The sequence below is a fragment of the Phoenix dactylifera genome, chromosome 8 (assembly GCF_009389715.1).
Source record: "Phoenix dactylifera cultivar Barhee BC4 chromosome 8, palm_55x_up_171113_PBpolish2nd_filt_p, whole genome shotgun sequence".
Classification (NCBI taxonomy): Eukaryota; Viridiplantae; Streptophyta; class Magnoliopsida; order Arecales; family Arecaceae; genus Phoenix; species Phoenix dactylifera.
In genome coordinates this window covers 11,782,880-11,807,197 of record NC_052399.1, presented here as the reverse complement: position 1 = coordinate 11,807,197, position 24,318 = coordinate 11,782,880, and the positions used below count along the sequence as shown (strand labels likewise).

Sequence of the window (24,318 nt, the reverse complement as noted above, 5' to 3'; positions counted from 1 at the left end):
ATAAAACTACACATGGAATATGACTTTACTGGATCAAGGATTCAAAATGTCTCTGAATCTCTGGTCCCATCCAAAGTTTTTCCCAAAAAATAGAAAACAATTAGACTACAAGCCTAATTTCTTTCATTAAGTGAATGAAAGGTGAAACATTTCTAGCAATACAAACAGAAACTGGTCATGGCAAAAGCTTAAAAGCCATTGAAGGTAAATTCTGACATAAACTTGGTTTAACCAGTGGGCCAAAGCCTCCTACTGCTAATTGGAAACATAAGCATGATATCTAGGATTTCTACTGTGGCTTTGGGCATTTAGGGTTTCAATTGCCAACCTTTTTGACACAATTAGAAAAAGGAAACTTTATAAGCCCGAAAAGGCAACAAGACATATGCCTCAGTAGTAGTTCAGAACACAAAATTAAGCCCAAAACTATTAGATGGCACCTGTTGGTCACGATCAAAGTCATGTTTTAAGCAGATGATCAAATCCAAGTAAATTTTTTACAGACCCTGTTTCTTGAAGTTAAAGATACCAAAACTATTAAGTATGCAGCAGAAGCACAAATTTGGTACGCTTAAAATTCAAAACAGTTTACATTCAGATTCAAATAAATATCATTCAGAATCACATAAGGTCCCATCTCTTGATGAAACCGCTAATATAAAGAACCATCAGGTCTACTCCATAGTCTGATAAAATGGCCGTCTTTGCAGCTTGTGATGGATATCATTTTACATAATTAGATGCAGGGAATCATAAGGAGGAGCTGTGAGCACATAATTACATCCATAAATCATTAAATAGCAGGCCTCGCCAGGTATCCATACATGGACAGAGAAGGAATCAGCCGAAGAGATTGAATCAAAAACCTTCCTTCAAATGGCATAAATTCTATCGACCACAGATTCAGAAAGAATAATTGTCATGCAGAATCCTAGATAGTTGAATTAAGCTTTCAATAATTTTATTACTGACATAAAGGAACAATTGGCACACCATAACAAATAACATTCTCTAATTGCAGAATTTGACAGTGAAAATATCATTAAAACATCAGGAAAAGCTCGATCATGCCGAAACTTGCCAAAGCTCGATCAAATTTCAAGTTGACTTGCTCAATTTTCACTTGCATATGTAGCCTACAAATGCCACATGATAAAGAAAGGGAGGCAACTTGTGAACACGGAGGCGCAAGGGAAGACAAGGTGGTGCGAGTGCTAGAGCCTAGAGTTAAATAAATAGAGCCTAGAGTTAAATAATCTCGATTTAGTGATGCTGCATGGCTCTTCTAATATGTATACAAATGATTCTCTTGCTATGTAGTAAGAGAAGATTGGTGAAACTCATGGATTTGCTACTGTAACACAGTGGATTGGTTGTTGATGAAATTGCGGTTGTGAGCTCGCAGAACCTTTTGGGTGTTTATATTCACTCCAATGCATCTTTCATCTCTATTTGCTTTCTCTTCTGCTGAAAAATAACAATCATGGACGACTCAAAAGCTGACGTGCCAACAGGAGGGTTTTCTCGCTATATAGATATCAGATAAATCATTGCCATTTATATTTAAAAATAATATTTTTTAAAAATCCATAAAAATATGAAGGTGGTGAGCGAGTGGTTTCAGCTTGGGTCACCACAACTCGATTCCACCCCGAAAATTATTGGATGTCATCCTGCACGTGTCCTCCACTTCGCTCGGACGCGAAAGAACCCCTCAAACCCTCTTATGCCGCACGCTTCCACGCCGCCCGGCAAACCCCTCTCCCGCCAAAGATCCCCCGCCTCTGCCGTCCCTCACCACTCCTGGAACTCAAACTTCCACCTTGAAACCAGGCGGAGAGACCCGAGACCACTGCCTTCGATATCCAGAAGCGGCAGAGGCCTGTGCTCCATTTTTCAGATTTTTGGCTGATTTTTCTTGCATTCATTGGAGACTTTTGGAGCGGGTATGAGTTTCTCTCTCTCGTTATTATTTTAATAAGTAATGGAGATAGAGAAGCCAAGAACTAGGCCTTTCGTGAGGAAGTTCTGCATTAAAATTTCTAATCTATTTCACTTCAATATATACTTTTTTGTGAAGTAGGTCTATTTATGTTGGAAGAGTTGATTCAAACCCACGTTGGATATGTTGAACTCCTCTATTTGCTTTCAATGCTTGTTTCTGGTGACACGTATCATTTCCGGTTTTTCTTTGACACCAAAACTTTCATTTTTCAACTATACCAATCATATCATAGCTGAATATCAGATTTTGCTTGGAAATTCATTTTGAGCATCGGTTGTAAATGGTGATTTTCAATCAAAATTTGAAAATTGATGGCAAAAATTTGGCCAAGAAGATGTTGGATCCCGTTTAATTAAGACTTGATCTCGTCTAATTAGAGCCCATATTTGACAAGTGTCCCTTGTTAATTATGATGATCTTAAGGGCATTAAAGTAGTTTCGCAGTAATGAAGGGTTACCTTGATGGGGGGTGACTCTTCATGGGTGTAACCACCCGCAGTGTTTGGTCCCTGGAGAAAGCTATAAACAGCCTGTTAGACCCCTTCTCTAAATCATGCATTAAGAGCTCTCTCTCCAAAAAATCCTTTTGCTAATCTCTGTTTAGATCAGAGTTATTTGATGTTGATCGCGGTTAAGGATCAAGCTGCTTCACAGATCTTAAAGTTTGAAATGGATTTAGGAGTCAAGGTATGATCTCATTTATTAAAGTTTAATTATTCCATCAATGGTATCGAGTAGATTCTAAAATAAATCATACCCTTATAGTCTGGAAGACACAACAATTTGACAACACATGTTATTTAAACATGTGAAGTATTTTTGGCTGGCCGATGTGGGACTAAACTCCTAACTTGAGATGATGTCTCCTTGCCCATGTTACTTAAAGAAGTGAAATTGTTCTCATTTGGGCGATGTGGGACTAAAACCTTCACATCTTTTCCCCTCCTTCCACCCTTGTTTGAGAAAAGGAGGAAGGGAGAGCCGCTGCCATGGCCGCCACTCGGTCACGGCCCTCCCCGTCCTAATTGGTGGCTAACAGGGCCATCATCCTATGACCCACCGTGGCCGCCATTGTCACGCCCCGAGCCCGGAGCGCAGCAAACGCCGCACGCCCGCACGGCGAACCGCACAGGCGTGCAAGGCACCGGAACACATTAAAACAATCACAGATGTTTAAAGATGACATAATTATTTAAGTTGGTCAAAAGCAGTCTTACAAAATTTCAAAATAGCATATGCCAACATAATTCAAATATCCAAGCTAATCTAACTAAAATGCCAATAACTGAAGGAATCATCGAAAAATCTAATGCACTCCCCCAATCCCATACGATCAAGTCTCCGGATCTGAAAAACAGAGAAAACAGAATAATGAGCTACACTAGCCCAGTAAGCAACAAAATATCCCAGAGTGGGGTCAAAGTATATCATATCAAAATACAAAATAATGACTCGGAATAAATCACAAATAACATTATTTTTCTCTTTTCAAAACTTATTATCATTTTTACAAAAAAAACTCTGATACCAGAATCTCAACATAATAGGCTACGGCCACGTAACCCAGCGGCATGGGTTGCATAAAGTACCAAAAACCACTATTGGTAATCACCGATGGCAACGGTGTCCAAAAACCACTATTCTAATCATCGGTGGCACGGTGTTGAAACCGGTTCCTCACAGATTACAAGTCGACAGGTCCAACGTATAATTTCCATTGGCGGGGCCAGAACAGAACAGAACATGTCATAGCCATGCTGAGAATGCATATATACAAAAATAGATTTCATAAATTATCCAATTATATTTTACGGATTTCAGAGCATATAACATAATTTTCAAATAAAATTTAACATGCCTGACCCATTTTACTGAATACAAAATATATGTCAAAATTTAATCAATTATCAAATACTTTGGAAATCACACTTGAAGTATTAAGTTACTTACCTCTTCTTGCTTAACTTCTACTTCAGGTAGGCGGATCAGGTTCACCTATTTAAATTTAATTAATTTCTTTGTTAATTTCAGAGCTAAGCAAAAATTAAAAATAATACTATTGGACACGGCCTAACAGGGCCCAGAGTTGGCCCATAATGGGCATGACCCGGTAGGGCCCGCAACGGATACGGCCCAATGGGCCTATGTAGACCTGGTCCAATAGGGCCCCCAAAGTTGGTCTTTAATGAATTATTTATGCAATAAAATTCATTGCAGAGACTAATACTTAATTATAGAATATTGTTCTACAATAAAACTTGAGTAAAAGGACCAAATAAATATATTTGAGGACCTTTATGTAATAATCTTTCTTATAAGGATCAAACAGAAATTGCAGAAAGCTCTTTTGTGAAATAATATACTGTTAAGGGCTTAACTGTAAAATTTTATTTATTGGCCAAATGGGTTCGGGTTTCGGGTTCCAGGTTTGGGTTTCAGGTTCCGGGTTTGGGTTTTGGGTCTGAAATGGGTTTCGGATTTCGGATTTCGGGTTTCGAATTTTTGGATTTTTGGGCTTTCGGGCGTTCGGGTTTTCGGATTTTCGATTGGGCCCAAGTTAGGCCTACGGTGAACAGGGCCCAAAACACTGTTCACGGCCCATCATGGCAACAAGGGGTCTTTTCCTCCCAACTGAATCAAGATAGGGAGGAAGGAGAAGGGGGAAGGGAGATCCGGCGGGGTGGTCGACTTAGGTGGTCGGGGCCGTTGCTCGGTCAACGGCCAGCCGGCTACAGTGGCAGCTGGCGGCCGTTGTGGTGGCCGGGGTCGAGAACAACTAAGCATGGTCTCGGTTTATGGGGCTGAAATAGGGGAAGAATGCAAGGATATATGGCAACGGAACGAAAAGCCAAAGAAGGGGCTTACCGGCGGTTGACGGAGGCGGTGGATCTCGGCCGCAGGTGGCTCAGTCCGGCGGTCAAGCGGCGGCAACGGGGGTGGGGCTTTCCGACGGCCAAAATAGATCGAAAAACAGGGGACTCGGGTGGTGATGGTGGTTGGCCGAGGCGGCACGCCGACCACTTGGGAAGCAAGAGCAGAGGGAGGAGAAGAAGGGAGGAGAGGAAGAGGAGGAGACGGAGGAGAGGGAGGAGGGCTCGGGTGATCTTCGGAGGAGGAACGGGGGTTTTATTGCCCCATTTCAATAGCTCTCCGCCGCGATTTTTGCGGTGGTGGGGCGAAATCAGAGGCCACTCGTGCGGCCGCGGGGTGGACGCGGGACGACCGCGGTGCAGCTGCGGGATGCCCACGACGTCTCTGCGCTCGGAGAAGACGGAGGGGATCGTGTTTGCGATCCCCTGCTCTGGCCCCTTCCAAAAGGGGTGTATCTCACATTCTCTCCCCCTTATAAAAATTTCGTCCTCGAAATTTAAGAGATCTAGGCCTTTCATATGCTCAGCCCATTGAGTAATATAAATCCAAGATCTTATTCTTCTCGATCAAAATTAGTGTGATAGATAACTTTGAATCAATTATCAAAAATTTCATATAAACTCGCAAGATTAGCACTAGGTAAGTGACTAATTGAAATCTCAGATTGAAATTATCATCTTGATGCATGTTCACTCGAGATCGGATTAGGATCGATTCACAATAGGATTGATTAAAATTAGTTGTGTTTGGGATAGAACTTGAAATGAAATAGATCTCATACACTTATCATGGTAGTGTGCTGATCCCTCAAAGGATAATGACCAACCTTAGAGTCAAATCATTAAATGGCTAGAAATGTAATTCACAAAATAAACATATACTGATGATCATTAGATAGCAACGGTCTATCACAAAAATGATTTGCATCAAATCACAAGAGCAGGTCTGAGAAGGCAAAGTATTGATACCATAATTCAATATGCTACAAAGCTTTTAACTTAAACTTATAAATCATAAGATGGGTGCAAATAATGCATGGTTTATTCAGATACTTAACAAATTAGACCATATTTGGTCAACAATCAACTAACCTGAGTCATGATACGCTCAAATTATTATTATTATTATTTTCTTCTTAGCATACCCAAAAATAGCAAAGTCTATCCAAGAGATAATAACATAATCATATCATGATTGACCGCTGAGAATCAATAGTAATCACCTTCCCTTATTAACAAAATCTTTCATTATTGAACAACATAGTTTTCATCATAACATGTTACCAAAACACAGTCACTATTTTTATCTAATTCAAAATAACTCAGTCCACCATGCTTTCGTTGTGCAACTCTGATCAATATTTTCCAAAATTTCTTAATGATCCCAGATCATCAACATTTTTTTTAATAATATCCAAGCAAAATTTTATCCTTGCTTCCTAAGTACACTATGTCATGATTAACCCCTGAGATAGTTGCCGTATTTGTACCATCATATGATCAAGTAATCATATTCTAGATCCAAATTTGAACTAAGCCAATTCTAGTTTCCCTTGACAATTCCATTATACAAGTTCATATTCATTCTAAGCTTCGATAATTAAAAGATTCTAGATTAGCTTACTCAGGAGCCTAGTCAATCATCCCGAATCTTTTCTTTTAGGCTAAACTTATTTGGGCCTCTTATGAAATCCCACTTGCATTTCTCATATGGTGAGACAAAATCCATAATCAACTCATGGCCTTGATTTATAAATATTTAATTCACAAGAATCTAATATTCTAGTTTAAAGATTTACAAAAAAATTCCATCAAGATATAAGCTCTATGATTTTACATTGAAATCAATTCCTCAAATAAGTAAAATATTTTTATTTGCAATACTGCAAATATTTCGAGATCTTGTAAATCTACTAGACTTAGAGAATCTACTAATAACACAATGATATCCATATTGATCAAAATAAAAAATACTATACTTTCCAATGACTTTTTTTTTTTTAAAACAAGGAAAAGCATCAAGAACTTTTCCAAATCAAACAAATCCTATTTTCGACCAACCCAAAAACATTTTAATCTACCAATATTCTCAAGATTTACCAATTGACTTTCCATCAAAATATCAATCTTAATTGTTTCAAGTCTTAAGTAGAGCCAAATAAGAATTCTTAAGTCTCATCCCAAACATATTTTTCTTATATATAATAGTTTCATATATGATCCATATATAGATTTTAACCTCAAAAAAATATTTTAATAAATATAATAAAATCTTTCCAAATTTAAATATTAACAACTTTTTATGAACGAACCTTAACTTCTCACCAAAATAGTTGACTTCAAGCTAGAAGTAACATCACAGTACCTGATATAAAGTTGAACTTCCAAATTCACTTTTTAGTAAATAAGCTAATAATTTACAATGCACAATAATATTCCATGGTTAATAATCCTTCACTTAATTTTATCAAAATCTTATTTAATCATAACTTGAAATACAAATTACTCCATCAAGAAAACTATCTCAAAATAGTTTATTCACACTTTAGCTACTAGCATAGTTAGCTAACATTCTGCTTTTAATAAGCATGTCAAATAAAATTCAAATAAAATAACACAAATTTACCAATATCAAAGCAAACAAAATTTGTGTCTCATTGCCTAATTCCTACTTATTTCTCAACCTTTCTGATGAATCTTAGGAATCCTAAAACCTAAGCTCCATACAACTATTTCAAACAGAATCCCTAATAATCTTAAACCTAAGCTCTGATACCACCAAATCTGTCACGCCCCGAGCCCGGAGCGCGGCAGACGCCGCACGCCCGCACGGCAAACCGCACAAGCGTGCAAGGCACCGGAACACATTAAAGCAATCATAGATATTTAAAGATGACATAATTATTTAAGTTGGTCAAAAGCAGTCTTACAAAATTTCAAAATAGCATATGCCAACATATTTCAAATATCCAAGCTAATCTAACTAAAATGCCAATAACTGAAGGAATCATCGAAAAATCTAACGCACTTTTCTAATTCCGTACGATCAAGTCTCTGGATCTGAAAAACAGAAAAAACAGAGTAATGAGCTACACTAGCCCAGTAAGCAACAAAATACCCCAGAGTGGGGTCAAAGTATATCAGATCAAAATACAAAATAATGACTGCGAATAAATTACAAATAACATCATTTTTCTCTTTTCAAAACTTATTATCATTTTTACAAAAAAACTCTGATACCAGAATCTCAACATAATAGGCTACGGTCACGTAACCCAGTGGCATGGGTTGCACAAAGTGCCAAAAATCACTATTGTTAGTCACCGGTGGCAACGGTGTCCAAAAATCACTATTCTAATCACCGGTCCAAACCAGTTCCTCACAGATTACAAGTCGACAGGTCCAATGTATAATTTTCATTGGCGGGGCCAGAACAGAACAGAACAGGTCATAGCCATGCTGAGAATGCATATATACAAAAATAGATTTCATAAATTGTCCAATCATATTTTACGGATTTCAGAGCATATAACATAATTTTCAAATAAAATTTAACATGCCTGACCCATTTTACTGAATACAAAATATATGTCAAAATTTAATCAAAATAATACTATTGGACACGGCCCAACAAGGTCCAGAGTTGGCCTATAATGGGCATGACCCGGTAGGGCCCACAACGGATACGGCCCAATGGGCCTATGTAGACGTGGTCCAATAGGGCCCCTAAAGTTGGTCTTTAATAAATTATTTATGCAATAAAATTCATTACAGGGATTAATACTTAATTATAGAATACTGTTCTACAATAAAACTTGAATAAAAGGACCAAATAAATATATTTGAGGACCTTTATGTAATAATCTTTCTTATAAGGTCAAACATAAATTGCAGAAAGCTCTTTTGTGAAATAATATGTTGTTAAGGGCTTAACTGCAAAATTCCATTTATTAGCCAAACGGGTTCGGGGTTCGAGCTCCGGGTTCCGGATTTCGGGTTCCGGGTTTTGGGTTTCGGGTTCGGGTTTCGGGTCTGAACTGGGTTTCGGGTTTTGGGTTTCGGATTTCGGATTTCGGATTTCGGATTTTTGGGTTTTCGGGCTTTCGGATTTTCGGATTTTTGACTGGGCTCAAGTTGGGCCCGCGGTGAACAGTGTCGGATTACTCTCGCATGCGTTGCGACGATCGCAGCGGAAAGACATGCGCGAGGTTGTTCATCTCATGAACGTTCTAGGGAACGTAGATTTCAAAATTTTTTTAGAGTTCTCTAACTCAAATTTATGAAATCTAAAGGAAAGATTAAAATTAAAAGACTAGATTAATTTCCGATCTACTACAATTCCTAATTGTATAGAATTTATAAAGATCTAATCTTTACCTTTGAGCGGGTAGAACTTCACCGCTATCTGATGATCGTAGGATTTCTAGTTCTCTTGAAGCCGCACAAGCGTCCGGCCTCTACAGGTATCCACACGAGGTACAGATCGCTCCAAGATCTCACCGGGGTGCTAACTCCCTTGCAGAGATCATCTTTGATGGCTGAATTTCTCTCCTTCAATCAACTCCTTGATTACTTTGAGAAGAAGAAGGAAGACGACGAACGTCGAAAGGGAGGAAGAAGAAGACGGCGGCTCTTTTTCTTTTTCTCTTGCTCACGCCAAAGGGAAGGAGGGAGAGGGTGGCAGTTGAATGAAGGCTCCAATGCATACTATGTCCCACGCCAGGCTTCCTTTTATAGGCATCTAATGCCCATTCAAATCAGGAATAATTTCAACAATCAATCACTCCTTGATTCATCCCCTTAAAATTAGCCACACCCTACTTAATTCTATCACAACCCTTACTTAAAAGTGATTGGAGAGAATCCAAGGGATGTGCTCATGCCATGTGGCAATCCGCATGAACCAAGAGGAGGAGATCCACCCCTCCACATGGCGTGGAGACCATGAAAGGAAAGGAGGGGCGGACGCCCCTCCTTTCTTGGTGCGTGTGAGGAGGGGCGGACGCCCCTCCCTCTTTCCTTCTTTGCTCCACACGCATGGAGGGAGGGTTCCCTCTCTTCCTTCCATGCATGGGTCTCCTAATTAAATTAAGATTTACATGGTCCCACATGACCAATTGAATTCTAATCCAATTAGAACCTAATATGTTCTCCAAATTGATTTATATGAATCCTAATCTAATGAGGACATGAATTGGACTTCATGAATCAAGTTCCTTATCTAATAAAGAGTTCTAATTAATTAGGCCTTCCCATCCTTATCCAATAAGGTTAAGCTTAATTTAATTAGGTCCAATTAAATCAATTAAATTGCAATCCAATTACGATTCCTTCTTCTTTAACTCACTAACTCTTAGCGGGTTAAATCAAATTGACAATCAATTTTAATTTCAATTCTAAATCGCTATCCAACCGTCGGAACGATCAAAACCTCTAATGTGTGTGACCCCATAGGTTCTATTCTGACTGGTAGTGAGATATATTATGATCTCTATCATAATATCATCGAAACTCTTTTCAATGGATTGAAACAATTTCAACTCTACTCTTAGGGTTCACTGATCACCAAGTGAATGCCTTCGAGTCTCACAATCCACTAGTGACACCTAGCAACATATGGTGACAACCCAGCAGAACGAAAGGGATGAACCTCTAGGTGCAGTTAGCGTATGATACAGTACCTCTATCATGGATCCCGACATGACGGAGGTTATGGATAACTCGTCAAACCCCATCGTTTGTCTTATATCAGATTTATTTGACTCAAGTTTGAGATTGAAAAACTCTTTTTTCAAAACTGTCCTGGCCAAGATCTTTCGAACTTAGTCTCATAAATCACATAGGATCACTCCTAGTCTATCAAGGTCGATAGATCCCATTTAGATGCAATCCTAATCCAACAGTAAAACTACTGTAGCCAATCTGCACCACAAGGATCCTTAGGGTCCATGTTTATGTGCTCGTCAAACTACAGCAACCTCACCGTGATTAGCTGAGGCATCGCAGGTCTAAGTACTAGTCATACAACTGCAACATCAAGTAAGTCACTGACGAGTGGATAGACATCCAAGTGACTTCTTGCTTTGATCACGCTCAGTACCTTTGTTCTTTAACAAACACTTGCACAATCACCCCAGTGTCCCTATACTATGGACTGAAGACTCGTCCATCAAAGAAAGTGATTTGTGCACTAATCTTATTGGATCGATCACCATCCTTCGTGATGATCCATCGATCAGGAGCTATTCAAAAATTAACTATTAATTACACATGCCTTAAATTCTCAACTCTTGAGAATATGTATTATTATTTTATTAATCCGTAGGACGATTCATGGACACATAATAACATGAATAAAGAAAATGCCTGATTTTATTAATTAATAAAAGATCAAATATAAATTTCATGCCTCCAGAATAATTACAATGCATCTGCCAAATTGGCTTCTAGGGCATACTTCTAACAAACAGGGCCTAAAACACTGTTCACGGCCCATCATGGCCACAAGGGGTCTTTTCCTCCCAACCGACTCAAGATAGGGAGGAAGGAGAAGGGGGAAGGGAGATCCTGCAGGGTGGCCGGCCTAGGCTGTCGGGGTCGTTGCTCGGTCGACGGCCAGCCGGTTGCAGTGGGGGTTGGCGGCCGTTGCGGTGGCCGGGGTCGAGAACAACCGAGCATGGTCTCGGTTTATGGGGCTGAACAGGGGAAGAATGCAAGGATATATGGCAACAGAATGAAGAGCCAAAGAAGGGGCTTACCGGCGGTCGACGGAGGCAGTGGATCTCGGCCGCGGGTGGCTCAGTCTGGCAGTCAAGTGGTAGCAACGACGGTGGGGCTTTCTGACGGCCAAAATAGATCGAAAAATAGGGGACTCGGGTGGTGATGGTGGTTGGCCGAGGCGGCACGCCGACCACTTGGGAAGCAAGAGCAGAGGGAGGAGAAGAAGGGAGGAGAGGAAGAGGAGGAGACGGAGGAGAGGGAGGAGGGCTCGGGTGATCTCCGGAGGAGGAACGGGGGTTTTATTGCCCTATTTCAACGGCTCTCCGCCGTGATTTTTGCGGTGGTGGGGCGAAATCAGAGGCCGCTCATGCGGCCGCGGGGTGGACACGGGACGATCGCGGTGCAGCCGCGGGATGCCCACGGCATCTCTGCGCCCGGAGAAGATGGAGGGGATCGCGTTTGCGATCCCCTGCTCTGGCCCCTTCCAAAAGGGGCGTTATCTCACAGCCAAGGCCACCGCGGGTGGAGGAAAGAACAAAAAACAAAAAAAAGGAAGGGGAAGGAGGACACGGCCGCCATGGCCATGGCGGCCGACATCCCTGCGGCCCGCCGCTCAACGGCCTCGGCGCCAGCTATGCCTCCCACGTTGCCCGCAGCGGCGCGTGCGGCCGCGACCGCGACCGCGGCCTGTGGCCAACACACCGGCGGCCTCTGTGGCCGCCCCCCCGGCCTGCGGCCGGCGGCGGCGGTTGCGCCCGCTGCCGTTTAGGGAAGAGGGGTCACTGGTTGCCTTTTCTCCTCCTTTCGGTTGGGGAAGAAGATGAAGCATTAACGGGCTTCGGGTTTTCGGGTTGAAACCCAAAACCCCAAATCCAAAACCCAAATCCGTTGGCCAATAAATGGAAAAAAATTCAAATAAGCCCCGGAGAAGTATATTATTTCCCAAAAAGGGTCTTCCATAATTTATATGTGGTCCCTATAAGAAAGTATTATTACAAAATGTCCTAAAATATATTTATTTGGTCCCTTTGTTAAAGTTTTATTACATAACAGTAATTTGATAATTATGTATTACTCCATGTAATGAATTTATTGCATAAATAATCAATTTAGATGCTTTCTTATGATGAAACATGATTGTTTAAATTATTCATATTTTTTATGATAAAATGGTGATATATGCATGAGACGAGCCAAAGCATCTTATGTAGGAAAAGACATAAAAATGATTAAATTTTTTGCATATTTGTGGTGACGAGCCAAAGCATCCCATAAATCTTAGAATGCTTTAATTTAATCAATAAAGAGTCTTTTATCACCATCTCATAAAATTGAATACTTGCATCATATATAATGAACCGGCCCCAAAGGAAAGTCATTATACAAGATTAATGATGGGATGAAATAATGTTATTAGTATGATATTTATGATCAAATCTTGTTGCCCAAAGGCCTTGAATTCTTCATTAATATTGAACGATATCTAGTGAAATTATCCATTGAATAACGGTGTCTAAGAAAAGCTTGTCAAAAGGGCTATGTGCCTAAAAAAGGCTGGTACTTAAATGAGCCTAGTGCTCCACCACTGATCTGGAACTGATCTGGCTGTTATTCTTTGGATTTTTCAACTGGACATCTAGAATTCATTAATTATCATACTTAATGCATTAGTTTTATCATAAAGGGTAAATCATGTAAAGTTAATTTTGATTTACTCACTAAATTGCTAATATGGGTTAGTAATTTAGATAAGATTTTAGCATAATTATAGGACGCATATTAATAGTAAGCATATGTTTTGCAGTTTTTTTTTCGAAAGTTTTTTCTAAATCCACATCATGCATCCCAATACTTAATGGTTAAATTTTTTGAAATTAAAAAAAAGACTGACATTCACTTTAGGGTGCATGGATATTGATTTGGCACTTTGTGAGGACATGCCACCTGTCCCTACAGAGAAAACTATGTTGGAGCAGAAAAAGTTGTATGAGAGGTGGGAGTGGTTAAACCGCTTAAGTCTTTTACCCATACAAAATCATATTTCCAGAAAGATAACGGGCTCAATTTCTGATCGTAAAACTGCAAAAGAATTCTTAACAGCAGTAGAGGAGCAATTTATGAGTTCAAAGAAAGCCCTTGCCAGCATCTTAATTTCAAGGTTTGTTTTCTTAAAGTATACTGATAATGGTGGTATACGTGAGCATATTATGGAATTATGTGACATCGCTGCCCAATTAAAATTATTAGAAGTAGATATGCCAGAGACTTTTCTTGAACATTTTGTTCTTAATTCTCTGCCTATGGAATATGCACCATTTAAGATCTCATACAACACACATACAGAAAAATAGACTATGAATCAACTTCTAACCATGTGTGTTGATGAGCAGCAGAGAATAAAGCAAGAGAGGCAAGAGAGTGTTTATCTCACCTCTTATAAGAAAAAAGGACATAAGGAGATCGGTGGTACCAGTCATTATATTCCTTGTCAAGAAGAAGAAAATGAAAGTGTCAGACAAAATGACTAACAAAAAGCAAATAAAGTGCTTCTTTTGTAGGAAATAGGGACATTTGAAAAAGACTGCACCAAGTACAAGAAATGGCTCGAGAAGAAAGGTACTTTTCTTTTCTTAGTGTGTTATTAATCAAATTTTGTTGATGTACCTCATAACACATGGTGGATTGACTCTGGTGCTACTATCCATATATGTAAAACTTTGCAGGGATTGCTGAACAAAAGAATTCTAATGGAAAGTGAACAGAGCATCATTATGGAGAATAAGATGCGTTCACATGTGGAAACTGTTGAAACGTTCAAATTGACCCTAAAGACTGGCCACAACTTGTACCTTGAAAATACCTTTTATATACCTAAATTTTCTAGAAAACTGATATCCGTTTCTAAGCTTGTTTCTTTTGGACATACTGTTTCATTTGGACCGTCATTTGTAAATCTTTCCTTGAATAATATTATTGTTGGTAATTGCTTGTTAGAGGATGATTTATTCAAATTAGACCTTGATACATCTTTTGAATTATCCCTTTTATCCTTACAAAATAAAGAACATTATGAATTAAAGCGTAGCATGATAAACAAAAATTTTTCTATGTTATGGCACCGAAGATTAGGTCATATCTCCATAAAACGAATCAAGAGATTAATAAATGATGGAATTTTACCAATTTTTGACTATGATGACTATAAAACTTGTTTAGACTGCATCAAGGGAAAGCAGACTAACAAGTTTAAGAAAGGTGCTAAGAAGCATAAGTTCATTGAATCTTATACATACAGATATATGTAGGCCCTTTTCGACCCTATGTTTTACAGGTCATAAATATTTTATCACCTTTATTGATGATTACTCACGCTATGGGTATCTCTACTTATTGTATGACAAGGCTGAGGCATTAAATGCCTTTAAGCTTTTCAAAATAGAGGTAGAGTTACAACTTGGTAAAAAGATTAAAATTGTGAGATCAGATAGAGGCAATGAATACTATGGTAGGTATACTGAAACTGGATAACATTTAGGTCCATTTGCTCGATTTCTTCAAGAGCAAGGTATAGTTGCTCAATACACTATGCCTGGTACTCCTAATCAAAATGGAGTTGCAGAAAGAAGAAACCAAACATTAATGGAGATGGTAAGGAGTATGATTAGTCACTCAACTCTTCCAATTACTCAGTGGGGTGATGTCTTAAAAACTGCTGCGTATATTCTAAATAGGGTTCTTACTAAAGCTGTCCCAAAAATACCCTATGAAGTTTGGACAGGTAGGAAACTTAGTTTAATACATCTACACATTTGGGGGTGTCAAGCTGAGGCTAGGGTATACAACCCACAAGAGAAAAAGTTGGACTTTAGAACCATTAGTGGTTATTTTATTGGTTATCCAGAAAAGTCCAAGGGATACAGATTTTATTGTCCTAATCATTATTTGAGGATTGTAGAGACAAGAAATGCTAGATTCCTTAAAAATGACCAAATCAGTGAGAGTATAAAACCTCAAGAAATTAATTTTGAGGAAAAACAAACTCCGTATAGTATGCAAAATTCAAATAGTCTGGCAATGATTCCTCCACCTATCATTGATAATGATTTAGAGGAGGATGAATCTACTATTAATGTTCCACTTGAATTTGTGCCAGTTGTCACTGAGAATGTTGCTCCAACTATAGAACCGGTGGATCAAGAAACGACTTTAAGAAAGTCATCAAGGATAAGAAAATCTCCAATTCCATCAGATTATATAGTATACCTTCAAGAATGTGATTATGACATCAGAAATGTCGATGATCCAATAAATTTCTCAGTAGCCATGAATTCTGTAAATTTCTCCAAATGGCTAGATGCCATGAAAGATGAGATAGATTCCATAGCTAAAAATAATGTTTGGAATCTAGTTGAACTACCTCCTGGGGCTACTGCAGTATACTGCAAATGAGTTTTTAAAATCAAAAAAGACTCCAAGGAAAAGGTAGAGCGACATAAGGCCAGACTTGTTACCAAAGGATTTACTCAAAAGGAGGGTATTGATTATCATGAGATCTTCTCTCCAGTTTCAAAAAATGACTCTTTAAGGATAATTATGGCTTTGGTGACTCATTTTGATTTAGAGCTGCACCAAATGAATGTGAGAATTGCTTTTCTTAATGGAGATTTAGAGGATGAAGTTTACATAAAACAACTTGAAGGTTTTGTTTCAGAAGCCAGAGTCATAAGGTTTGCAAGCTAAATAAGTTTATATATGGACTCAAGCAATCATCCCGACAGTGGTATCTTAAGTTCAATAATATCATTTCTATATTTGGTTTTGTAGAAAATGTTGTTGATAGATGCATATATCTTAAGATCAGTGGGAGTCGATTTATTTTTCTAGTTCTATATGTAGATGATATTTTGCTTGCTAGTAGCGAGTTGGCATTGCTTAGGAAAACTAAGCATTTTTTCTCCAACAATTTTGATATGAAGGATATGGGTGAAGCCTCATATGTCATCGGCATTGAGGTTCATAGAGATAGATCTAGAGAAAAACTTTGTCTATCTCAAAAGGCCTACATTAAGAAAATGTTGGAGAGATTTTGTATGGAAAATTCCAAACCAAGCCCAGTGTCTATTACTAAAGGCGAAAAGTTGAGCAAATCACAATCTCCGAGAAATAAAATTGAAAGGGAGCATATGAAAGCATTTCCATATGCTTCATTGATTGGAATTTTAATGTATGCTCAAGACTGTACCAGACCTGATATAGCATATGTTGTGGGATTACTGGAGAGATTTTAAGCTAATCCGGCATGGAACATTGGAGAGCTGCTAAGAAAGTATTGAGATATCTTCAAGGGACTCAAGATCATATGCTTACATACAACAAATCTGATCTCTTGGAGATTGTTGGATACTCAGACTCAGACTTTGTGGGATGTCCAGATATTAGAAAGTCAACATCATGTTATATCTTTCTACTAGCTGGTGGTGCAGTCTCGTGAAAAAGTTCGAAGCAAAAGATGACAACTGCTTCAACAATGGAGGCTGAGTTATTCACAAGATCAAGTTCATTAGGCATTAGCAATTTGACATGACCTCTTTCAAGTTGTTCCACCACTAGAGAAACATTCTCTCCTTATACCTTACTGTGTATGGCAGCATTTGGTTTGACTAGAAACCCATGCAGATGGGTACACATGCAATCAAAGTCAACTTGTGTGGACACTCTGCACTTCATTGATGGGTAATAAGTGGCTATAATCTCACCTTGTCATAAGTCACAATAATGGACAAGTTAATTAACAACTGGAGCATGAATGTTAGATTATTCTCACTAATGCAATTCACATCCTGTTACAGTTGTTGATTATTTTTAGTATTTTTTTGATTCTGTTTCCTAGTTTAGTAATGAAAAAGACTAAGGGGGACTTAAGCTGATCTATTTTTCTTAAATACTATTGTATCTTGTTCTGTAATTTACTAACACACTTATCATTTTCGAATTATGTTTAAATGCATGAACTTTTATTAAAAAGATCATAAAGATATGGAGCTCATACAACTTATAGTTTCTCAATGGTTGAGGGTTAATCCATTACCAATTAATGAATGATACCTGGATCATTGGGGCATACAATGTCTATTGTCAGACATGTAAAGTGATTTGTCTTTGTACTGGGTCTTATCTCTACCATTTAGTGACAGTGTCTCCATTTCAGGAATCAAGTTGATTGTTATTGATTGCATATATCACTGGTGAAGTGAAGTATAATCGTCATAACTAATTAACTTTATAATCATATAAGATGCTTGATAATATAAACCATCTCTACATATGATAATCAGGCAGGTCTGAATAAGACATTCGGTCACAGATAACCTTATTATTACTTATATCATTACTTAGTAAAATAGCCATAACTTAATTAAACTTTATAATTGTATAATATGCTTGATATTTTAAAACATCTCTACACATGATAAATAGGTGATGCTAAATTAGACATTCCATCACAGAAATACTTATTGTACCAATATCATTACTTGCAATAATAAGTCTGGTAGAGTTCATACTGTAAAATACGAACATTAAACTCATTAACAATTTTAGCATTTTTCTCTTAAAATTTATACATCAGAATTTGCCTTGTAGTGTTTACAAGCTGATGCTGCATCAGCTTCATCTCTGACCACTGCAGCTTCTACTTGGCGTCGTAAGAATTCTTCAGTCATACCATTGTCAAAGAGCACCTGAGTACGAAAAAAGTTAATAACTGAAAGCCACTTCAACTTACAAACTAGCATGAACAAAGGTAGGATGTAACAATTGAATGAACAAAAGACTTCTATGGATTAACTGTGAGCCAGTTTGGCACCATACCTGTCTTTCCTTTTTTTTCCCCTTTATGAAATATCACATGAAGATTGATTTTGACGATAGCATTTGCATCGCTATCTTGCTAGTCTTTGCTTTCTTTCCACTTTTTTTTGGACACCAAAAAAGTTTTATTACAAAAGGGTTCTATAAAATTTTGTAGAGAACATATATAAACAAAGGGTGTTCCGTTTAATCTTGTTTTCTTATTTGGGCTTTGAAAAGATACAAGAAATAAGAGGTAAATCAACCTAAGTAAAAAACAGAAACAACAATTACTTGGTGATTATTAGTGATAGAAAATTTGGAACACAATTAAAAGAAGATTCTTTTTTAAACATTGAATCGAGGAATTGAAATATGTCAATCTACATTGCATTACTATAGCAGTACAAGAGACTTATTAGCAATATGAAGGCTAATGATGGTTGATGGCAGTGTTTATACTTGCTAATATTTCAAGTTTGACTACATGAAGTAACCCGCTTTTCTTTATTTTCTTCAAAATGAAGTAGTATCTTATTTTCAATTTTTTGCTCCAAGCAATGCTTTCTTTCATGGAAACAGAGATTAAAGAATGCAAACCTCATACGATCTCTTGAAGCTAGCCACAGTTCCATAGCATTGAACACCATTCATTAACATCATCACCCTTTTCCCAATCATATTGTCGTTTCTTGGATTTCCTATTTCCTTCTTTTGGTTTGATTTATCTGGATTGCTATATTTACTCCTCAAATTTTTCATTCCATCAGGATGCTTGGTTTGCATTTCTTGTGCTTCTGTTGCAGTAAAATTCTTCATTCCAGTTCCAGGTGATAGGTGGGATTTATCCTTGATAATCTGTGACTCAGAAGTCTTCTTGCTTGCTTGCTGCATGAATTTTTCCTTTGATATAATCTGACAGTCATCACTTTCCAGAACATATTTTGTATCCCTCTTTGCATTTTTGCGATTTGATGTTGTGCTATTGAAGATTTCAGACTCTTCACCTTTTTGTGTTTCTTTGAAATCCAACTCAGCAGATAAATCATAAATCTCATTTGTAATTTTTCTTTCATATTTCAGACTGATAAGGGAAGTTGCTGCCTCCCTGTTTGAATAAAAGACCAACAAATAAATTAGATAGTTACTACAAAAAAAAAAGACATATATAATATTCAAGAATGTAAAACTTTTACAGTATGGACATGCTTAGATGTTAGAAACTTAGAAAAATAAGTATAACTTATATGCAAGAGTCAAGAATATGTTCATATATTGTTACAATCAACAGAAGATAGTTTTCTTTACTACTTTACATGTCATAATAGTTATTTGCATTATCATAAAGATCATTACATAGTATAATTACCTTGCTGCTTTATCCTCCATAGCTACTTGATAAAAGATTTGTTATAGGAACTTTGGCGGATTGCTGAACCTTCCTCTCTGTGAAAAGATCAAAATATCCGGTCAAATCACACATATACCAGTGATTTATATAACTAAGATTCATCTGTAATATAACCAAACAACCTAGCAAGGCAGAACATCAACATTTTACTAAAAGGCATTCCTATCTATTATTTGAAAATCTTCACTTGTGATGAGTAAGATATGGTCCATACTCCATAGTCCATACTATGTAGAAAATTTCTAATATTGAATATTATATATGTTTCTTTTTTCTCCCTAGTAACTATTTAATAGATTTGCTGGTATTTTATTCAATTGGGGAGGTTTCAACTTCTCTTGTGAGTTTTAAATATGATAGAAAATTTATAAATGATATTTAAATTGGTGGGCTTTGTCCCTCCATTTCACTCAAAAACATGATGAGTTTGCTATGATGGTTAGTGATTCCAAATAATGTTTATCCAGCTCAAGTAGTAATTGTTGTAATATACTAAGGTAGACATTTGTATCTTTTGTATTCTTACACTTTGTTTTATGGCTATGATTCAAAATGGTGTTACCCGATGCATTATCACCTCGTAATTTTGGTTTTCTGGAACCTTAGCATGGATCAATAATCAACTTCATTGCATTGTGTCTTACTAGCCAAAATTGATGTATAGAGTGGTCATGCATGACTTTTTAGAGGTATTGGGCTTCTAAGAATGCATGGTTTTGCTGCAAAAGTTGCATGAGAATGAGAGAATATTGTGTGAGAATGATGGAATCACAACTTTTAGCATCTCATTGAAGGTTGAAGAGCTGAGATATAATTCTTCTAAATTTAAGGTGATGGGGCTGAGACAATAGGTTATTTGAACTTTTGAAGTAATCTAACTTGGCTTATCATTAATTGATAAATGATTTGTAAAGTGATGGCCTGTATTATTCATCTCATGGAAAAGCATGAGAATGCCATCCTTCCAAACCTTGATGTAGAGAAGCATTCTTCTAAACCAACATAACTTTAGTAGGAATTTGTCTGCTAACTAAGACATTTCAAGAGATTGTAAATAAAGAAAAATTAAAAATGTCAGTCCGTTTTGATGCAATTTCATATCAGTTACACCCAATCAACTTTATTAGCCCTTAGAATACTCATGATATTAAGGAATGTGGAACCATCCTAAACAGCCTGGTTTTGGGCGTACTGAGCCGTGCTGCGGTAGACTGGGATGGTTCCAGTATTCAAAACAGTAAACCGATAGGAGAGGGAGAGGGTGAAGGAAAGAGAGGAAGAGAGAGAGAGAGAGAGAGAGAGAGAGGCAAAGGAAGGGAGAGGGAGAGGGAGGGATGCCGAAGGCCTTCGGAGGGCGCCATAGGGCTGGAGCAAGGGCTCCGCCCTCTGGACCCCTATTTTGTTCGAAACAGGAGTCCATCTGCTGACTTCACTTAAAATTTTCAAAATAAAAAAGGGGCCCTAATTTTAAGTGAAGTTCGCAAACCTCTTGCTGACTTCATTTAAAATTTTCAAAATAAAAAAAGGACCCTGACAGACCCCTTGCTCCAGCCCTCTAGCGCCCTTTGAAAGCCTCCGGCGGCCCTCCCTCTCTCTCCCTTTCTCCCCCCTCTCTTTTCCTCTTTCTCGTTCTCCTTCCCTCTCTCCTGTCTTCTCTACTGTGTCGGTACGAGCCTGGCACAGAACGACACGGGGGCATATCAAACCGTGCCGCCGGCCGACCGATATGGGCTCTAGTTCCGGCACAATGAACCTTGCATGATATGTTTGATATCTTAATGCATCCCTTTTATGGTAGAAGAATGCATCCTAAAGGACAGAGTTAGCAATTGTTGTTCATTAAACATAAAATCATTCCTATTATACAATTATAGGTTAATTTTAATTTTTTATGTTCATTAAACATAAAATCTTCACATGTATATTGACTTTTAACTATAAATCCAACACCTCTCTACCCTACGTTAACGCTTCATATAGAAACTGGAACAAGATGCTCAATAGTGTAAATCTATTGCTATATCTGAATGCGTAAGCAATATTTTTAACTTAGCAAGTGCACACTGGCAGTAAAATCTTCTACAAAATGCAAAAACTTTACTAGTGATTTGTTCTTTAAATAAATTTAGATCATCATATTGTTGCTAGTTAAAGTAATCATTCATCACTTATAGAGAAAGCTGTTAATATAATCATTAAGTAATCAGGCTCTATAACAGAATCACACTTGGGATATTGTTCCCTATCCTTCTGATGTTGAATCCATTGGCTGTAAATAGGTGGATTCTGTGAAACTACGTCCTGATGGGACTATGGAAAGATAAATGGCTCGGTTGGTTGCTCTTGGTAATAGGTAGGAATATGAAGTGGATTATGATGAGACTTTTGCTCCGGTGGCTAAGATGACTACAGTACGAACAGTTCTTGCCATTGCTGCTTCTAAAGGTTGGCCCCTATGTCAAATGGACGTTAAGAATGCTTTTCTGCATGGTGATCTCAAGGAGGAGATTTTTATGACACCTTCGCTAGGTTTATTCACTACCCCATCTTCTGATGTGTGCATGCTGAAGCGCTCTCTCTATGGCTTGAAGCAGGCTCCTCGTGCTTGGTTTGATAAGTTCCGCTCCACATTACTTGGTTTTTCCTTTGTCCAAAGTTCAAGTATGACTCTTACTTGTTTCTCCGTAAGGCGGAGAGTGGTATTGTTCTCCTGGTTTATGTCGATGATATAGTTATCACAGGGACAGATTCTATGTTGATTTAGCAGCTTCAACAGCACCTACAAGCTTCATTTCACATGAAGGATCTTGGTTCTCTTCAATATTTCTTGGGCCTTGAGGTGAAGTCTGGACCTGTGGGTACTTTCTTGCATCAACATAAGTATACGTAGGATTTGATTGCTTTGCCTGGACTTCAGGATGCTTCTTCTATTGACACACCTTTGGAGGTAAATGTGAAGTATTGTCGTGAGGAGGGCGAGCTTCTTTCTGATCCTTCGCTGTATCGACAGTTGGTTGGGAGTCTGAACTATTTGACCATAACTCGGCCTGATATTTTCTTTGTTTTTCAGCAAGTTAGTTAGTTTATGCAGACTCCTTGGCACCTGCATTTGACTGCAGTCCACCGTATTTGAGAGGCACTCCAGATCGCGGCTTATTCTTTCATGTTGGTTCACCTATTCAGTTGAGTGCATACAGTGATGCTGATTGGGCTGGCTGCCCAGATACGCGTCGCTCATTTACGGGCTGGTGGATGTTTCTTGGCAATGCACTCATTTCATGGAAAAGTAAGAAATAGGACCGTATTTCTAAGTCTTCAACGGAGTTTGATATCGAGACATGTCCTCTGCATGTTCTAAGATTATTTGGCTTCGTGGATTGTTGGCTGGCTTGGGTTCCCTCAACTTGAGCCCACTTCTCTTCATGCGGATAACACTAGTGTGATTCATATTGCAGCTAATCCTATCTTTCATGAGCGAACCAAGCATATTGAGGTGGATTGTCACTCCATTCGTGAGGCTTATGACCAACGTGTTATCACTCTACAACAGTTGCTCTTTAGCAAGAAGCACTATTAAATCAAGTAGGCTAGTTTGAAGCAAGAAAGGAAAAGCTAATCTTTTGCAGGTCCTTTCGAACCAGATATTGAATGACCTGCAAAAGAACTAGAATGAACACCATCTGTTTCCCTCATATCACCACGGATTTTTAGATTGCTGATGTATTTACCAAGGCTATGACTCGTCAACGTCATTAGTTTCTAGTTGGCAAATTGATGCTTCTTGATCAGCTAGCATCAATTTGAGGGGGGATGTTAATAGGGTCGGCAGATCCTATTTCTTTATGGTTTCCATAGCAAATCTAATTACCTTTATTATTTCTGCAATCTACTCATTTTCTTTGTTATTTCTATTAACTCTGTACAGCTTAGTTTTCCTAATTTAGGTAGCAGAACTAATTGGCAGATTTACTGTGTATAGCTGTCTATAGCTAGTTGCCATGTATAGTTGTCTATAGCTAATTTTCCTGTACAGTTTTTCTATTTAATGGGATTCTCACAAAGATGAGAGATCATTCAGTCAATTTGACACTTTTAAACTAAAGCCTATCAGCCTGAAGGAATCTGGAAGGAGAATTATTTTATTGAGTTGGCCAATGCACCATGTGCAAAATTCTAAGCAAGGAACCAAAATTAAAGATATCTGACAAACTTGAAAGAAAGTAGTTACAAATCGAATTTGGATGATGGAGCTCAATTGGGCGTTTGTGTGGAGTGTCGAGCAGAGACTTCCTTATTTTGCATTAGCAATTAAACTGAATGGAAGGTTTTTTTGCATACACATATTTTGTAGCAGAAACACAGTCCCAAATTCTAAAATGGTCAGAATGGTAGCACATGACAAGGTTCAACAGAGTTTGAGAACATTTGTGGCCTATTCATCAGTCTAAGAAAGTTCATGTTGG

The 24,318-nt window shown here is 38.1% G+C and overlaps 1 long non-coding RNA gene across 1 annotated transcript; it reads left to right on the top strand.

Moving 5' to 3' along the window:
• The first annotated feature begins 1,639 nt into the window (after positions 1-1,639).
• LOC103718027 lies at positions 1,640-23,937 on the top strand. The gene is made up of 2 exons (XR_003387685.2): positions 1,640-1,946; positions 22,135-23,937. It is a non-coding gene; the product is annotated as an uncharacterized LOC103718027 (long non-coding RNA).
• Positions 23,938-24,318: the final 381 nt, after the last annotated feature.